Here is a 19,692-nt window from a genome sequence, read left to right on the forward strand (position 1 = left end):
TGTAAGCTCTCGACAGCGAGGTCAACATTTGTTCCATTGATAATCCTCAAGATGCTTTATGTATTTACGTCACATCCAGTATTACGCGAAAGTGCACTGAGTCATTGCGACGTGCGTGTTAATCTGGAGAAGGTAGAGCCTTATTAATGTCTTCTTTTTAATGAACTGCACTGCTCTAATCCGGATTTTTTTTTTTTAACACTGTCTTCTTGTTGGCAAAGACGCAGTCGGATGTTGTCATGCTTCCTCCCGCGTTGTCATGGTAACCACTGATGTCATCACACCATACTTTGACCTGATGTGTGAGTGTGTGTGTTTTTTACTGTGAGGGTGGGGGTAAAATACACATACTGTTTGAGTTGTGTTGAGTTCTTGCGTTATTTTTTTTATTTTTTTTGTAAAGACTATGTGTAGTAAGGTGTTTTGGTTAAAAAACGACCATGTATAAAGGTGGGGTGGGGTTGTTAAAAATACGACTGTGTATAGTAAGGCATTTTAGTTTTGTTATTTGTTTTTTTGTTTTTAGCGACCATGTATAGTAAAGCGTTTTTTGTTGTTGTTTTTGTTGTTGTTGTTTTTAAATAAAAAATAAAAAACAACCATGTATAGTAAGGCGTTTTTTTGTTGTTGTTTTTTTTTGTTAAAAAAAATTACCATGCATAGTAAGGCATTTATTATTATTATTATTATTATTATTGGGGTGGGGATAAAAAAAAGTATTGTAAGGCTTTTTTTTTCTTTTGTTTAAAAAAAAAAACAAAAACAAAAAAACGACCATGTTAGTAAGGCTTTTTTTTTTTTTTTTTTAATAAAAAATAAAAAACGACCATGTATAGTAAGGTGTTTTTTTTTGTTTTGTTTTGTTTTTTGTTAAAAAAAAAATACCATGCATAGTAAGGCATTTATTATTATTATTTTTATTTATTTTTTTTTGGGGGGGGGGGATAAAAAAAAAAGAACAACCAAGTATTGTAAGGCTTTTTTTTTTTATCTTTTGTTTAAAAAAAACAACAACAAAAAAATACCATGTAAAGTAAGGCTTTTTTTTTTTTTTAAATAAAAAATTAAAAACGACCATGTATAGTAAGGCTTTTTTTTTTTAAGTAAAAAATAAAAAAACGACCATGTATAGTAAGGCTTTTTTTTTTTTATAAAAAATAAAAACGACCATGTATAGTAAGGCTTTTTTTTTTTTTTTTTTGTTAAAATTTTTTACCATGCACAGTAAGGCATTTACTATTGTTATTTTTTTTGTGTGTGGGGGGGGGGGGGGGGGGGGGGATGAAAAAAAGAACAACCAAGTATTGTCAGGCTTTTTTTCTTTTATTTAAAAAAACTAAAAAACCACCATGTATAGTAAGGCGTTTTTTTTTTTTTTGTTTGGTTTTTTTTTGTTAAAAAAATTACCATGCATAGTAAGGCATTTATTTATTTATTTATTTTTTTGGGGGGGGGATAAAAAAAAAAAGATCAACCAAGTATTGTAAGGCTTTTTTTAAATCTTTTGTTTAAAAAAAACAAAAAACAAAAAAAAAACGACCATGTAAAGTACGGCTTTTTTTTTTTTTTTAAATAAAAAATTAAAAACGACCATGTATAGTAAGGCTTTTTTTTTTTTTAAGTAAAAAATAAAAAAACGACCATGTATAGTAAGGCTTTTTTTTAAATAAAAAATAAAAAACGACCATGTATAGTAAGGCTTTTTTTTTTTTTTTTTTTAAATAAAAAATAAAAAACGACCATGTATAGTAAGGCGTTTTTTTGTTTGTTTTTTTTTTGGTAAAAAAAATTACCATGCACAGTAAGGCATTTACTAGTGTTATTTTTTTTTTGGGGGGGGGGGATGAAAAAAAGAACAACCAAGTATTGTAAGGCTTTTTTTCTTTTGTTAAAAAAAACAAACAAAATAACGACCATGGAAAGTAAGGCTTTTTTTTTTTTAAATAAAAAAAAAACACCATGTATAGTAAGGCTTTTTTTTTTTAAATAAAAAATAAAAAAACGACCATGTATAGTAAGGCTTTTTTTTTTTTAATAAAAAATAAAAAACGACCATGTATAGTAAGTCGTTTTTTTGTTTGTTTTTTTTTTAAATAAAAAATAAAAAACCACCATGTATAGTAAGGCGTTTTTTTTTGTTTTGTTTTTTTGTTAAAAAAAATTACCATGCATAGTAAGGCATTTATTATTATTATTTTTTTTTTTTGGGGGGGGGGGGATAAAAAAAGAACAACCAAGTATTGTAAGGTTTTTTTTCTTTTGTTTAAAAAAAACAACAAAAAAACGACCATATTGTTAGAGTTATTGTGTATATATTATTCTATATTTTCTCTTATTACATAGTTAATTGCCAACTATGTATTCAGTATTTCACTATGAGTTTGGAGCTGCTGCATGTGTATTCAACCTGAGGACGGACACCTGGAATGTGGGAATGAAGAACGACAGCCTTCAAGGAATAGTGGTTGTAAAAGTTTTATGGTTAAAGGATGTCCTCTGTATTTTACGACTGCTGGAGTTGCTTATCATATTGCTGCTATTTCCCATTTCCCTTAGAGGCAAGTGTATGGCCTATTGTGTCTGTTAGGGAATCCCAAATAAAAGAGGAGAAGTAGGGAGTTGTGTCAGAAGGGGCTGGGAGCTTGTGATCTGCGCACAACTCTCTGTCAGCTTCTCCTCGCGAGTAATCAAATCCTTGTGTCTTCTCATTCTTTCTTCTGTGTATTTTAAATGTTGCAGGTGTTGACTTGACACATATATAGTAAGGCTTTTTTGTTTTTTTTAAATAAAAAATAAAAAAACACCATGTATAGTAAGGCTTTTTTTTTTTTTTTTTTTTGGAATAAAAAATAAAAAACGACCATGTATAGTAAGGCGTTTTTTGTTTTTTGTTTTTTGTTAAAAAAGAATACCATGCATAGTAAGGCATTTATTATTATTATTATTTTGGGGGGGATAAAAAAAGAACAACCAAGTATTGTAAGGCTTTTTTTTTCTTTTGTTTTATAAAAAACAAAAAAACAAAAAAAAAACGACCATGTATAGTAAGGCTTTTTTTTTTTAAATAATAATAATAAAAAAACGACCATGTATAATAAGGCTTTTTTTTTTTTTTTTTTTTTTTTGTAAAAAAAAACAATAAAAAAGAACCATGTATAGTAAGGCGTTTTTTTTTCAATAAAAAATAAAAAAAAACGACCATGTATAGTAAGGCTTTTTTTAAAAATATAAATAAATAAAAAATAAAAAACGACCATGTATAGTAAGGCTTTTTTTTTTTTTTTCAATAAAAAAAAAAAAAAAACGACCATGTATAGTAAGGCTTTTTTTTTTTTTTTCAATAAAAAAAAAAAAAAAACGACCATGTATAGTAAGGCTTTTTTTTTTTTAAATAAAAAATAAAAAACGACCATGTATAGTAAGGCTTTTTTTTTTTAAATAAAAAATAAAAAACGACCATGTATAGTAAGTCTTTTTTTTTTTTTTATATAAAAAATAAAAAACGACCATGTATAGTAAGGCTTTTTTTTTTTTTTTTTTTTTTTTTTAATAAAAAATAAAAAACGACCATGTATAGTAAGGCTTTTTTTTTTTAAATAAAAAATAAAAAACGACCATGTATAGTAAGGCTTTTTTTTAAATAAAAAAAAAAGAAAACAACCATGTATAGTAAGGCTTTTTTTTTAAGTAAAAAATAAAAAACGACCATGTATAGTAAGGTTTTTTTGTTTGTTTTTTTAATTAAAAAAAAAAACGACAATGTATAGTAAGGCGTTTTTTGTTTTTTTTGTTAAAAAAAATTACCATGCATAGTAAGGCATCTATTATTTTTTATTTATTTTTTTTTGGGGGGGGGGGGGGATAAAAAAAGAACAACCAAGTATTGTAAGGCTTTTTTTTCTTTTGTTAAAAAAAAAACAAAAATAAAAAACGACCATGTATAGTAAGGCTTTTTTTTATCTTTTGTTTAAAAACAACAACAACAAAAAAACGACCATGTAAAGTAAGGCTTTTTTTTTTTTTAAATAAAAAATTAAAAACGACCATGTATAGTAAGGCTTTTTTTTTTTTAAGTAAAAAATAAAAAAACGACCATGTATAGTAAGGCGTTTTTTTTTTTTTTTTGTTAAAAAATTTTACCATGCACAGTAAGGCATTTACTATTGTTATTTTTTTTGTGGGGGGGGGGATGAAAAAAAGAACAACCAAGTATTGTAAGGCTTTTTTTCTTTTATTTAAAAAAAAAAAAACAAAAAAAAAACACCATGTATAGTAAGGCTTTTTTTTTTTTTTTTTTAATAAAAAAATAAAAACGACCATGTATAGTAAGGCTTTTTTTTTTTTTAATAAAAAATAAAAAACGACCATGTATAGTAAGGCTTTTTTTTAAATAAAAAATAAAAAACGACCATGTATAGTAAGGCTTTTTTTTTTAAGTAAAAAATAAAAAAACGACCATGTATAGTAAGGCTTTTTTTTTAATAAAAAATAAAAAACGACCATGAATAGTAAGGCTTTTTTTTTTTTTTTTTTTTAAATAAAAAATAAAAAACGACCATGAAAACAAACAAACAAAAAAAAAAAGGCGTTTTTTTTTTTTTGTTAAAAAAATTACCATGCATAGTAAGGCATTTATTATTATTATTTTTATTTTATTTTTTTTTTGGGGGGGGGGGGGGGGGATAAAAAAAAAAGAACAACCAAGTATTGTAAGGTTTTTTTTTTTATCTTTTGTTTAAAAAAAACAACAACAACAAAATACCATGTAAAGTAAGGCTTTTTTTTTTTTAAATAAAAAATTAAAATCGACCATGTATAGTAAGGCTTTTTTTTTTAAGTAAAAAATAAAAAAACGACCATGTATAGTAAGGCTTTTTTTTTTAATAAAAACTAAAAAACGACCATGTATAGTAAGGCTTTTTTTTTAATAAAAACTAAAAAACGACCATGTATAGTAAGGCTTTTTTTTAATAAAAACTAAAAAACGACCATGTATAGTAAGGCTTTTTTTTTTTTTTTAAATAAAAAATAAAAAACGACCATGAATAGTAAGGCTTTTTTTTTTTTTTTTTTTTTAAATAAAAAATAAAAAACGACCATGAAAACAAACAAACAAAAAAAAAAAGGCGTTTTTTTTTTTTGTTAAAAAAATTACCATGCATAGTAAGGCATTTATTATTATTATTTTTATTTTTTTTTTGGGGGGGGGGATAAAAAAAAAAGAACAACCAAGTATTGTAAGGCTTTTTTTTTTATCTTTTGTTTAAAAAAAACAACAACAACAACAAAATACCATGTAAAGTAAGGCTTTTTTTTTTTTAAATAAAAAATTAAAATCGACCATTTATAGTAAGGCTTTTTTTTTAAGTAAAAAATAAAAAAACGACCATGTATAGTAAGGCTTTTTTTTTTAATAAAAACTAAAAAACGACCATGTATAGTAAGGCTTTTTTTTTTAATAAAAACTAAAAAACGACCATGTATAGTAAGGCTTTTTTTTAATAAAAAATAAAAAACGACCATGTATAGTAAGGCTTTTTTTTTTTTTTTTAAATAAAAAATAAAAAACGACCATGTATAGTAAGGCGTTTTTTGTTTTTTTTTTGTTAAATTTTTTTACCATGCACAGTAAGGCATTTACTATTGTTATTTTTTTTGTGGGGGGGGGTGGGGGGGGGGGAATGAAAAAAAGAACAACCAAGTATTGTCAGGCTTTTTTTCTTTTATTTAAAAAAACTAAAAAAACGACCATGTATAGTAAGGCGTTTTTTTTTTCAATAAAAAATAAAAAAAAAACGACCATGTATAGTAAGGCTTTTTTTTTTTTTTTTTTTTTTTAATAAAAAATAAAAAACGACCATGTATAGTAAGGCTTTTTTTTTTTTTAAATAAAAAATAAAAAACGACCATGTATAGTAAGGCTTTTTTTTTTTTTTAATAAAAAATAAAAAACGACCATGTATAGTAAGGCTTTTTTTTTTTTTTTTTTTTAATAAAAAATAAAAAACGACCATGTATAGTAAGGCTTTTTTTTTAAGTAAAAAATAAAAAACGACCATGTATAGTAAGGTTTTTTTTTGTTTTTTTTTAATATAAAAAAAAAAAAAACGACAATGTATAGTAAGGCGTTTTTTTTTTGGGGGGGTAAAAAAAAATTACCATGCATAGTAAGGCATCTATTATTTTTATTTTTTTTTGGGGGGGGGGATAAAAAAAGAACAACCAAGTATTGTAAGGCATTTTTTTTTTTGTTAAAAAAAAAAAAACGACCATGTATAGTAAGGCTTTTTTTTTTTTTTAATAAAAAATAAAAAACGACCATGTATAGTAAGGCTTTTTTTTTTAAATAAAAAATAAAAAACGACCATGTATAGTAAGGCTTTTTTTTTAAATAAAAAAAAAGAAAACAACCATGTATAGTAAGGCTTTTTTTTAAAGTAAAAAATAAAAAACGACCATGTATAGTAAGGTTTTTTTGTTTTTTTTTTAATAAAAAACGACAATATATAGTAAGGCGTTTTTTGTTTTTTTTGTTAAAAAAAATTACCATGCATAGTAAGGCATCTATTATTTATTTTATTTTTTTTGGGGGGGGGTAAAAAAAGAACAACCAAGTATTGTAAGGCTTTTTTTTCTTTTGTTAAAAAAAAAAAAAAACGACCATGTATAGTAAGGCTTTTTTTTTTTTAATAAAAAATAAAAAACGACCATGTATAGTAAGGTTTTTTTGTTTTTTTTTTAATAAAAAAAAAAAAACGACAATATATAGTAAGGCGTTTTTTGTTTTTTTTTGTTAAAAAAAATTACCATGCATAGTAAGGCATCTATTATTTATTTTATTTTTTTGGGGGGGGGGTAAAAAAAGAACAACCAAGTATTGTAAGGCTTTTTTTTCTTTTGTTAAAAAAAACAAAAAACGACCATGTATAGTAAGGCTTTTTTTTTTTAAATAAAAAATAAAAAACGACCATGTATAGTAAGGTTTTTTTGTTTGTTTTTTTATGAAAAAACAAAACAAAAACTACAATGTATAGTAAGGCGTTTTGTTTTTTTTTTTGTTAAAAAAAAATTACCATGCATAGTAAGGCATCTATTATTTTTTATTTTTTTTTGGGGGGGGGGTTAAAAAAAGAACAACCAAGTATTGTAAGGCTTTTTTTTCTTTTCTTAAAAAAAAAAAACGACCATGTATAGTAAGGCTTTTTTTTGTTTTGTTTTTTTTTTTAATAAAAAATAAAAAACGACCATGTATAGTAAGGCTTTTTTTTTTTAAATAAAAAATAAAAAACGACCATGTATAGTAAGGCTTTTTTTTAAATAAAAAAAAAGAAAACAACCATGTATAGTAAGGCTTTTTTTTTAAGTAAAAAATAAAAAACGACCATGTATAGTAAGGTTTTTTTGTTTGTTTTTTTAATTAAAAAAAAAACGACAATGTATAGTAAGGCGTTTTTTGTTTTTTTTGTTAAAAAAAATTACCATGCATAGTAAGGCATCTATTATTTTTTATTTATTTTTTTTGGGGGGGGGGGATAAAAAAAGAACAACCAAGTATTGTAAGGCTTTTTTTTCTTTTGTTAAAAAAAAAACAAAAATAAAAAACGACCATGTATAGTAAGGCGTTTTTTTTTTTTTTTTTGTTAAAAAAATTACCATGCATAGTAAGGCATTTATTATTATTATTATTATTTTTTTTTTTTTTTGGGGGGGGGGATAAAAAAAAGAACAACCAAGTATTGTAAGGCTTTTTTTTATCTTTTGTTTAAAAACAACAACAACAAAAAAACGACCATGTAAAGTAAGGCTTTTTTTTTTTTTTAAATAAAAAATTAAAAACGACCATGTATAGTAAGGCTTTTTTTTTTTTTAAGTAAAAAATAAAAAAAACGACCATGTATAGTAAGGCTTTTTTTTTTTTTTTTTTTGTTAAAAAAATTTACCATGCACAGTAAGGCATTTACTATTGTTATTTTTTTTGTGGGGGGGGGGATGAAAAAAAGAACAACCAAGTATTGTAAGGCTTTTTTTCTTTTATTTAAAAAAAAACAAAACAAAAAAAAACACCATGTAAAGTAAGGCTTTTTTTTTTTTTTTTTTAATAAAAAAATAAAAACGACCATGTATAGTAAGGCTTTTTTTTATTTTTATAAAAAATAAAAAACGACCATGTATAGTAAGGCTTTTTTTTAAATAAAAAATAAAAAACGACCATGTATAGTAAGGCTTTTTTTTTTAAGTAAAAAATAAAAAAAACGACCATGTATAGTAAGGCTTTTTTTTTTATAAAAAATAAAAAACGACCATGTATAGTAAGGCTTTTTTTTAAATAAAAAATAAAAAACGACCATGTATAGTAAGGCTTTTTTTTTTAAGTAAAAAATAAAAAAAACGACCATGTATAGTAAGGCTTTTTTTTTTATAAAAAATAAAAAACGACCATGAATAGTAAGGCTTTTTTTTTTTTTTTTTTAAATAAAAAATAAAAAACGACCATGAAAACAAACAAACAAACAAAAAAAAGGCGTTTTTGTTTTTTGTTAAAAAAATTACCATGCATAGTAAGGCATTTATTATTATTATTTTTATTTTTTTTTTGGGGGGGGGGGGGATAAAAAAAAAAGAACAACCAAGTATTGTAAGGCTTTTTTTTTTTATCTTTTGTTTAAAAAAAACAACAACAACAAAAAAATACCATGTAAAGTAAGGCTTTTTTTTTTTTAAATAAAAAATTAAAAACGACCATGTATAGTAAGGCTTTTTTTTAAAGTAAAAAATAAAAAACGACCATGTATAGTAAGGTTTTTTTTTGTTTTTTTTTTATATAAAAAAAAAAAAAACGACAATGTATAGTAAGGCGTTTTTTTTTTTGGGGGGGGTAAAAAAAAATTACCATGCATAGTAAGGCATCTATTATTTTTATTTTTTTTGGGGGGGGGATAAAAAAAGAACAACCAAGTATTGTAAGGCTTTTTTTTTTTGTTAAAAAAATAAAAAACGACCATGTATAGTAAGGTTTTTTTGTTTGTTTTTTTATGAAAAAACAAAACAAAAACGACAATGTATAGTAAGGCGTTTTGTTTTTTTTTTTGTTAAAAAAAAATTACCATGCATAGTAAGGCATCTATTATTTTTTATTTTTTTTTGGGGGGGGGGGTTAAAAAAAGAACAACCAAGTATTGTAAGGCTTTTTTTTCTTTTCTTAAAAAAAAAAAACCGACCATGTATAGTAAGGCTTTTTTTTTTTTTTTTTTTTTTTTTTAATAAAAAATAAAAAACGACCATGTATAGTAAGGCTTTTTTTTTTTAAATAAAAAATAAAAAACGACCATGAAAACAAACAAACAAAAAAAAAAAAAGGCGTTTTTTTTTTTTTGTTAAAAAAATTACCATGCATAGTAAGGCATTTATTATTATTATTTTTATTTTTTTTTGGGGGGGGGGGGGGGGATAAAAAAAAAAGAACAACCAAGTATTGTAAGGCTTTTTTTTTTTATCTTTTGTTTAAAAAAAACAACAACAACAAAAAAATACCATGTAAAGTAAGGCTTTTTTTTTTTTTTTTAAATAAAAAATTAAAAACGACCATGTATAGTAAGGCTTTTTTTTTTTTAAGTAAAAAATAAAAAAACGACCATGTATAGTAAGGCTTTTTTTTAAATAAAAAATAAAAAACGACCATGTATAGTAAGGCTTTTTTTTTTTTTTTTTTTAAATAAAAAATAAAAAACGACCATGTATAGTAAGGCGTTTTTTTTGTGTGGTTTTTTTTGGTAAAAAAAATTACCATGCACAGTAAGGCATTTACTATTGTTATTTTTTTTTGGGGGGGGGGGATGAAAAAAAGAACAACCAAGTATTGTAAGGCTTTTTTTCTTTTATTTAAAAAAACAAACAAAATAACGACCATGGAAAGTAAGGCTTTTTTTTTTTAAATAAAAAAAAACACCATGTATAGTAAGTCGTTTTTTTTTTTTTTTTTTTTTTTTGTAAAAAATAAAAAACGACTATGTATAGTAAGGCGTTTTTTTTTTGCTTTGTTTTTTTGTTAAAAAAAATTACCATGCATAGTAAGGCATTTATTATTATTTATTTTTTTTTGAGGGGGGGGGGATAAAAAAGGCTTAAATAAGGCTTTTTTTTCTTTTCTTTAAAAAAAACAACAAAAAAACGACCATGTATAGTAAGGCTTTTTTTTTTTTTCAATAAAAAATCAAAAACACGACCATGTATAGTAAGGCTTTTTTTAAAAAAAAAATAAAAAATAAAAAACGACCATGTATAGTAAGGCTTTTTTTTTTTTTAAATAAAAAATAAAAAACGACCATGTATAGTAAGGCTTTTTTTTTTAAATAAAAAATAAAAAACGACCATGTATAGTAAGGTTTTTTTTTTGTTTTTTTTTTAAATAAAAAATAAAAAAACGACAATGTATAGTAAGCCGTTTTTTTTTTTTTGTTAAAAAAAAATTACCATGCATAGTAAGGCATTTATTATTTATTTATTTTTTTTGGGGGGGGGGAATCAAAAAAAAAGAACAACCAAGTATTGTAAGGCTTTTTTTTCTTTTGTTAAAAAAACAAAAAAAAAACGACCATGTATAGTAAAGTTTTTTTTTTTTTTTTTTTTTTTTTTTTTTTTTTAATAAAAAAATTAAAAAACGACCATGTATAGTAAGGCGTTTTTTGTTTTTGTTTTTGTTTTTTTGTTTTTTATAAAAAATAAAAAACAGCCATGTATAGTAAGGCGTTTTTTTTTTTTTTAATAAAAAATAAAAAACGACCATGTATAGTAAGGCTTTTTTTTAAATAAAAAAAAAGAAAACAACCATGTATAGTAAGGCTTTTTTTTTAAGTAAAAAATAAAAAACGACCATGTATAGTAAGGTTTTTTTGTTTGTTTTTTTAATTAAAAAAAAAAACGACAATGTATAGTAAGGCGTTTTTTGTTTTTTTTGTTAAAAAAAAAATTACCATGCATAGTAAGGCATCTATTATTTTTTATTTATTTTTTTTGGGGGGGGGATAAAAAAAGAACAACCAAGTATTGTAAGGCTTTTTTTTCTTTTGTTAAAAAAAAAACAAAAATAAAAAACGACCATGTATAGTAAGGCGTTTTTTTTTTTTTTTTTGTTAAAAAAATTACCATGCATAGTAAGGCATTTATTATTATTATTATTATTTTTTTTTTGGGGGGGGGGGGGGGGGATAAAAAAAAAGAACAACCAAGTATTGTAAGGCTTTTTTTTATCTTTTGTTTAAAAACAACAACAACAAAAAAACGACCATGTAAAGTAAGGCTTTTTTTTTTTTTTAAATAAAAAATTAAAAACGACCATGTATAGTAAGGCTTTTTTTTTTTTTAAGTATAAAATAAAAAAACGACCATGTATAGTAAGGCGTTTTTTTTTTTTTTTTTGTTAAAAAAATTTACCATGCACAGTAAGGCATTTACTATTGTTATTTTTTTTGTGGGGGGGGGGGGGGATGAAAAAAAGAACAACCAAATATTGTAAGGCTTTTTTTCTTTTATTTAAAAAAAAACAAAAATAAAAAACGACCATGTATAGTAAGGCGTTTTTTTTTTTTTTTTTGTTAAAAAAATTACCATGCATAGTAAGGCATTTATTATTATTATTATTTTTTATTTTTTTTGGGGGGGGGGGGGGGATAAAAAAAAAAGAACAACCAAGTATTGTAAGGCTTTTTTTTAATCTTTTGTTTAAAAACAACAACAACAAAAAAACGACCATGTAAAGTAAGGCTTTTTTTTTTTTAAATAAAAAATTAAAAACGACCATGTATAGTAAGGCTTTTTTTTTTTTAAGTAAAAAATAAAAAAACGACCATGTATAGTAAGGCGTTTTTTTTTTTTTTTTTTGTTAAAAAAATTTACCATGCACAGTAAGGCATTTACTATTGTTATTTTTTTTGTGGGGGGGGGGATGAAAAAAAGAACAACCAAGTATTGTAAGGCTTTTTTTCTTTTATTTAAAAAAAAAAACAAAAAAAAAAACACCATGTATAGTAAGGCTTTTTCTTTTTTTTTTTAATAAAAAAATAAAAACGACCATGTATAGTAAGGCTTTTTTTTTTTTTTAATAAAAAATAAAAAACGACCATGTATAGTAAGGCTTTTTTTTAAATAAAAAATAAAAAACGACCATGTATAGTAAGGCTTTTTTTTTTAAGTAAAAAATAAAAAAACGACCATGTATAGTAAGGCTTTTTTTTTTATAAAAAATAAAAAACGACCATGAATAGTAAGGCTTTTTTTTTTTTTTTTTTTTTAAATAAAAAATAAAAAACGACCATGAAAACAAACAAACAAAAAAAAAAAAGGCGTTTTTTTTTTTTGTTAAAAAAATTACCATGCATAGTAAGGCATTTATTATTATTATTTTTATTTTATTTTTTTTGGGGGGGGGGGGGATAAAAAAAAAAGAACAACCAAGTATTGTAAGGCTTTTTTTTTTTATCTTTTGTTTAAAAAAAACAACAACAACAAAAAAATACCATGTAAAGTAAGGCTTTTTTTTTTTTTTTTAAATAAAAAATTAAAAACGACCATGTATAGTAAGGCTTTTTTTTTTTAAGTAAAAAATAAAAAAACGACCATGTATAGTAAGGCTTTTTTTTAAATAAAAAATAAAAAACGACCATGTATAGTAAGGCTTTTTTTTTTTTTTTTTTAAATAAAAAATAAAAAACGACCATGTATAGTAAGGCGTTTTTTTTTTTTTGTTTTTTTTTGGTAAAAAAAATTACCATGCACAGTAAGGCATTTACTATTGTTTTTTTTTTTTGGGGGGGGGATGAAAAAAAGAACAACCAAGTATTGTAAGGCTTTTTTTCTTTTATTTAAAAAAACAAACAAAATAACGACCATGGAAAGTAAGGCTATTTTTTTTTAAATAAAAAAAAACACCATGTATAGTAAGTCGTTTTTTTTTTTTTTTTTTTTTTTTTTTGTAAAAAATAAAAAACGACTATGTATAGTAAGGCGTTTTTTTTTTGCTTTGTTTTTTTGTTAAAAAAAATTACCATGCATAGTAAGGCATTTATTATTATTTATTTTTTTTTGAGGGGGGGGGGATAAAAAAGGCTTAAATAAGGCTTTTTTTTCTTTTCTTTAAAAAAAACAACAAAAAAACGACCATGTATAGTAAGGCTTTTTTTTTTTTTCAATAAAAAATAAAAAACACGACCATGTATAGTAAGGCTTTTTTTTCAAAAAAAATAAAAAATAAAAAACGACCATGTATAGTAAGGCTTTTTTTTTTTTTAACTAAAAAATAAAAAACGACCATGTATAGTAAGGCTTTTTTTTTTAAATAAAAAATAAAAAACGACCATGTATAGTAAGGTTTTTTTTTTGTTTTTTTTTTAAATAAAAAATAAAAAAACGACAATGTATAGTAAGCCGTTTTTTTTTTTTTTGTTAAAAAAAAATTACCATGCATAGTAAGGCATTTATTATTTATTTTTTTTTTTGGGGGGGGGGGATCAAAAAAAAAGAACAACCAAGTATTGTAAGGCTTTTTTTTCTTTTGTTAAAAAAACAAAAAAAAAACGACCATGTATAGTAAAGTTTTTTTTTTTTGTTTTTGTTTTTTTTTTTTTATAAAAAAATTAAAAAACGACCATGTATAGTAAGGCGTTTTTTGTTTTTGTTTTTGTTTTTTTGTTTTTTATAAAAAATAAAAAACAGCCATGTATAGTAAGGCGTTTTGTTTTTTTTTAATAAAAAATAAAAAACGACCATGTATAGTAAGGCTTTTTTTTAAATAAAAAAAAAGAAAACAACCATGTATAGTAAGGCTTTTTTTTTAAGTAAAAAATAAAAAACGACCATGTATAGTAAGGTTTTTTTGTTTGTTTTTTTAATTAAAAAAAAAAACGACAATGTATAGTAAGGCGTTTTTTGTTTTTTTTGTTAAAAAAAAAATTACCATGCATAGTAAGGCATCTATTATTTTTTATTTATTTTTTTTGGGGGGGGGATAAAAAAAGAACAACCAAGTATTGTAAGGCTTTTTTTTCTTTTGTTAAAAAAAAAACAAAAATAAAAAACGACCATGTATAGTAAGGCGTTTTTTTTTTTTTTTTGTTAAAAAAATTACCATGCATAGTAAGGCATTTATTATTATTATTATTTTGTTTTGGGGGGGGGGGGGGGGATAAAAAAAAAGAACAACCAAGTATTGTAAGGCTTTTTTTTATCTTTTGTTTAAAAACAACAACAACAAAAAACGACCATGTAAAGTAAGGCTTTTTTTTTTTTTTTAAATAAAAAATTAAAAACGACCATGTATAGTAAGGCTTTTTTTTTTTAAGTATAAAATAAAAAAACGACCATGTATAGTAAGGCGTTTTTTTTTTTTTTTTTTTGTTAAAAAAATTTACCATGCACAGTAAGGCATTTACTATTGTTATTTTTTTTTGTGGGGGGGGGGGGGGATGAAAAAAAGAACAACCAAGTATTGTAAGGCTTTTTTTCTTTTATTTAAAAAAAAACAAAAAAAACAAAACACCATGTATAGTAAGGCTTTTTTTTTTTTTTTTTTAATAAAAAAATAAAAACGACCATGTATAGTAAGGCTTTTTTTTTTTTTAATAAAAAATAAAAAACGACCATGTATAGTAAGGCTTTTTTTAAAATAAAAAATAAAAAACGACCATGTATAGTAAGGCTTTTTTTTTTTAAGTAAAAAATAAAAAAACGACCATGTATAGTAAGGCTTTTTTTTTTAATAAAAAATAAAAAACGACCGCCCTGCGATTGGTTGGCAACCAGTCCAGGGTGTCCCCTGCCTACTGCCCAGAGCCAGCTGAGATAGGCGCCAGCAGCCCCCGCGACCCTTGTGAGGAATAAGCGGTCAAGAAAATGGATGGATGGATGGATAAAAAACGACCATGAATAGTAAGGCTTTTTTTTTTATTTTTTTTTAAATAAAAAATAAAAAACGACCATGAAAACAAACAAACAAAAAAAAAGGCGTTTTTTTTTTTTGTTAAAAAAATTACCATGCATAGTAAGGCATTTATTATTATTATTTTTATTTTTTTGGGGGGGGGGGGGGGGATAAAAAAAAAAGAACAACCAAGTATTGTAAGGCTTTTTTTTTTTTTATCTTTTGTTTAAAAAAAACAACAACAAAAAAAATACCATGTAAAGTAAGGCTTTTTTTTTTTTTAAATAAAAAATTAAAAACGACCATGTATAGTAAGGCTTTTTTTTTTTAAGTAAAAAATAAAAAAACGACCATGTATAGTAAGGCTTTTTTTTTTTAATAAAAAATAAAAAACGACCATGTATAGTAAGGCTTTTTTTAAATAAAAAATAAAAAACGACCATGTATAGTAAGGCGTTTTTTTTTTTTTTTTTTTGTTAAAATTTTTTACCATGCACAGTAAGGCATTTACTATTGTTATTTTTTTTTGTGGGGGGGGGGGGATGAAAAAAAGAACAACCAAGTATTGTAAGGCTTTTTTTCTTTTATTTAAAAAAAAACAAAAAAAACAAAACACCATGTATAGTAAGGCTTTTTTTTTTTTTTTTTTAATAAAAAAATAAAAACGACCATGTATAGTAAGGCTTTTTTTTTTTTTTAATAAAAAATAAAAAACGACCATGTATAGTAAGGCTTTTTTTAAAATAAAAAATAAAAAACGACCATGTATAGTAAGGCTTTTTTTTTTTAAGTAAAAATAAAAAAACGACCATGTATAGTAAGGCTTTTTTTTTTAATAAAAAATAAAAAACGACCGCCCTGCGATTGGTTGGCAACCAGTCCAGGGTGTCCCCCTGCCTACTGCCCAGAGCCAGCTGAGATAGGCGCCAGCAGCCCCCGCGACCCTTGTGAGGAATAAGCGGTCAAGAAAATGGATGGATGGATGGATAAAAAACGACCATGAATAGTAAGGCTTTTTTTTTTTTTTTTTTTTAAATAAAAAATAAAAAACGACCATGAAAACAAACAAACAAAAAAAAAGGCGTTTTTTTTTTTTGTTAAAAAAATTACCATGCATAGTAAGGCATTTATTCTTATTATTTTTATTTTTTTTGGGGGGGGGGGGGGGGATAAAAAAAAAAGAACAACCAAGTATTGTAAGGCTTTTTTTTTTATTATCTTTTGTTTAAAAAAAACAACAACAAAAAAAATACCATGTAAAGTAAGGCTTTTTTTTTTTTAAATAAAAAATTAAAAACGACCATGTATAGTAAGGCTTTTTTTTTTTAAGTAAAAAATAAAAAAACGACCATGTATAGTAAGGCTTTTTTTTTTTAATAAAAAATAAAAAACGACCATGTATAGTAAGGCTTTTTTTAAATAAAAAATAAAAAACGACCATGTATAGTAAGGCGTTTTTTTTTTTTTTTTTTTGTTAAAATTTTTTACCATGCACAGTAAGGCATTTACTATTGTTATTTTTTTTTGGGGGGGGGGGGGTGAAAAAAAGAACAACCAAGTATTGTCAGGCTTTTTTTCTTTTATTTAAAAAAACTAAAAAACGACCATGTATAGTAAGGCGTTTTTTTTTTTGTTTGTTTTTTTTTTGTTAAAAAAATTACCATGCATAGTAAGGCATTTATTTATTTATTTATTTTTTTTGGGGGGGGGATAAAAAAAAAAAGATCAACCAAGTATTGTAAGGCTTTTTTTAAATCTTTTGTTTAAAAAAAACAAAAAACAAAAAAAAACGACCATGTAAAGTACGGCTTTTTTTTTTTTTTTTAAATAAAAAATTAAAAACGACCATGTATAGTAAGGCTTTTTTTTTTTTAAGTAAAAAATAAAAAAACGACCATGTATAGTAAGGCTTTTTTTAAAATAAAAAATAAAAAACGACCATGTATAGTAAGGCTTTTTTTTTTTTTTTTTTTTAAATAAAAAATAAAAAACGACCATGTATAGTAAGGCGTTTTTTTTTTTTTTTAATAAAAAATAAAAAACGACCATGTATAGTAAGGCTTTTTTTTAAAAATAAAAAATAAAAAACGACCATGTATAGTAAGGTTTTTTTGTTTTTTTTTTAATAAAAAAAAAAAACACGGCAATGTATAGTAAGGCGTTTTTTTTTTTTTTTTGTTAAAAAAAAATTACCATGCATAGTAAGGCATCTATTATTATTATTATTTTTTTTTTTTGGGGGGGGGATAAAAAAAGAACAACCAAGTATTGTAAGGCTTTTTTTTCTTTTGTTAAAAAAAAACAACAAAAAACGACCATGTATAGTAAGGCTTTTTTTTTTTTATTATTTTTTTAATAAAAAATAAAAAACGACCATGTAAAGTAAGGCTTTTTTTTTATTTTTTTTTTTATAAAAAATAAAAAACGGCCATGTATAGTAAGGCTCTTTTTTTTTTAAAATAAAAAATAAAAAACGACCATGTATAGTAAGGCTTTTTAAAAAAAATAAAAAATAAAAAACGACCATATATAGTAAGGCTTTTTTTTGTTTTTGTTAAAAAAAAATTACCATGCATCGTAAGGCATTTATTATTTTTATTTATTTATTTTTTATTTTTTGGGGGGGGGGGGATAAAAAAAAAGAACAACCTAATATTGTAAGGCTTTTTTTTCTTTTGTTAAAAAAACCCCCCCAAAAAAACCGACCATGTATAGTAAGGCTTTTTTTTTTTTTTTTTTTTTTTTAAATAAAAAATAAAAAACGGCCATGTATAGTAAGGCTTTTTTATTATTATTATTATTTTTAAATAAAAAATAAAAAACGGCCATGTATAGTAAGGCTCTTTTTTTTAAAATAAAAAATAAAAAACGACCATGTATAGTAAGGCTTTTTTTTAATTTTTTTTTAATAAAAAATAAAAAACGGCCATGTATAGTAAGGCTCTTTTTTTTTAAAATAAAAAAATAAAAAACGACCATGTATAGTAAGGCTTTTTAAAAAAAAATAAAAAATAAAAAACGACCATATATAGTAAGGCGTTTTTTTTTTGTGTGTGTTAAAAAAAATTACCATGCATAGTAAGGCATTCATTATTATTATTATTTTTTTTAATTATTTTTTTTTAATAAAAAATAAAAAACGACCATGTATAGTAAAGCTTTTTTTTTTAAATAAAAAATAAAAAAACGACCATGTATAGTAAGGCTTTTTTTTTAAATAAAAAAAAGAAAACAACCATGTATAGTAAGGCTTTTTTTTAAGTAAAAAATAAAAAACGACCATGTATAGTAAGGCGTTTTTTTTTTTTGTGTTAAAAAAAAATTACCATGCATAGTAAGGCATCTGTTATTATTATTTTTTTTTTTTTGGGGGGGGGATACAAAAAGAACAACCAAGTATTGTAAGGCTTTTTTTTCTTTTGTTAAAAAAAACAACAACAAAAAACGACCATGTATAGTAAGGCTTTTTTTTTAAATTATTTTTTTAATAAAAAAATAAAAACGACCATGTATAGTAAGGCTTTTCTTCTTTTTAATAAAAAATAAAAAACGACCATGTATAAAAAAAAAAGAACAACCAAGTATTGTAGGGCTTTTTTTTTTTAATCTTTTGTTTAAAAAAAAAACAAAAAACAAAAAAAAACGACCATGTAAAGTTAGGCTTTTTTTTTTTTTAATAAAAAATTAAAAACGACCATGTATAGTAAGGCTTTTTTTTTTAAGTAAAAAATAAAAAAACGACCATGTATAGTAAGGCTTTTTTTTTTTTAATAAAAAATAAAAAAACAGGCGTTTTTTTGTTTTTGTTAAAAAAAAATTACCATGCATCGTAAGGCATTTATTATTTTTATTTATTTTTTATTTTTTTTGGGGGGGGGATAAAAAAAAAGAACAACCTAATATTGTAAGGCTTTTTTTCTTTTGTTAAAAAAAACAACAACAAAAAACGACCACGTATAGTAAGGCTTTTTTTAAATTATTTTTTTTTTAAATAAAAAATAAAAAACGGCCATGTATAGTAAGGCTTTTTTTTTTTTTTTTTTTTTTTTTTAAATAAAAAATAAAAAACGGCCATGTATAGTAAGGCTCTTTTTTTAAAATAAAAAATAAAAAACGACCATGTATAGTAAGGCTTTTTAAAAAAAATAAAAAAATAAAAAACGGCCATGTATAGTAAGGCTCTTTTTTTTAAAATAAAAAATAAAAAACGACCATGTATAGTAAGGCTTTTTAAAAAAAAATAAAAAATAAAAAACGACCATATATAGTAAGGCGTTTTTTTGTGTGTGTGTGTTAAAAAAAATTACCATGCATAGTAAGGCATTCATTATTATTATTATTTTTTTTAAATTTTTTTTTTTAATAAAAAATAAAAAACGACCATGTATAGTAAGGCTTTTTTTTTAAATAAAAAAAAGAAAACAACCATGTATAGTAAGGCTTTTTTTTAAGTAAAAAATAAAAAACGACCATGTATAGTAAGGTTTTTTTGTTGTTTTTTTAATAAAAAAAAAAAAAAACGACAATGTATAGTAAGGCGTTTTTTTTTTTGTGTTAAAAAAAAATTACCATGTATAGTAAGGCATCTATTATTATTTTTTTTTTTTTTTGGGGGGGGGGGGGGGGGGATACAAAAAGAACAACCAAGTATTGTAAGGCTTTTTTTTTCTTTTGTTAAAAAAAACAACAACAAAAAAAAACGACCAAGTATAGTAAGGCTTTTTTTTTAAATTATTTTTTTAATAAAAAAATAAAAACGACCATGTATAGTAAGGCTTTTC

Source organism: Festucalex cinctus, chromosome 13 (assembly GCF_051991245.1).
Source record: "Festucalex cinctus isolate MCC-2025b chromosome 13, RoL_Fcin_1.0, whole genome shotgun sequence".
NCBI classification, from domain to species: Eukaryota; Metazoa; Chordata; class Actinopteri; order Syngnathiformes; family Syngnathidae; genus Festucalex; species Festucalex cinctus.